Raw genomic sequence first — 436 nt, forward strand, 5'->3', positions numbered from 1 at the left:
TAGTCCCAGCTACTCAGGAGGCTGAGGCAGGAGAATGGCGTGAACCCGGGAGGCGGAGCTTGCAGTGAGCCGAGACTGCGCCACTGCACTCCACGCTGGGCAACAGAGTAAGACTCCATCTCAAAAAATAATAATAATAAATAATAAATAAAGATAGCTAGCTGTCAGAGGTAAGCTCGCCACGTCAAGGCGTGCCTACCTTCCAGCTCCACACTTCTCATCCCTTGAATTTATGAATTCTGAGTCCTGCCTCAGGTACACAGATGTGCCCACATCTGCCAGGCCCACAGATGGTGACCAGGGATAAAAATCAAACCTTTAGGCCGGGCACTTTGGGAGACTGAGGTGGGTGGGTCACAAGGTCAGGAGTTCGAGACCAGCCTGGCCAATATGGTGAAACCCCATCTCTACTAAAAATACAAAAAAATTTAGCTGG

General features: G+C 50.0%; 1 protein-coding gene across 4 annotated transcripts in view; it reads left to right on the top strand.

The window, feature by feature from the left end:
* GPR1 (G protein-coupled receptor 1) overlaps positions 1–436 on the top strand; it is a 55,738-nt gene that overhangs the window by 3,294 nt on the left and 52,008 nt on the right. The gene's annotated exons all lie outside the window — the stretch shown is intronic.

Source organism: Colobus angolensis, unplaced genomic scaffold (genome assembly GCF_000951035.1).
Source record: "Colobus angolensis palliatus isolate OR3802 unplaced genomic scaffold, Cang.pa_1.0 Scaffold30, whole genome shotgun sequence".
Lineage (NCBI taxonomy): Eukaryota > Metazoa > Chordata > Mammalia > Primates > Cercopithecidae > Colobus > Colobus angolensis.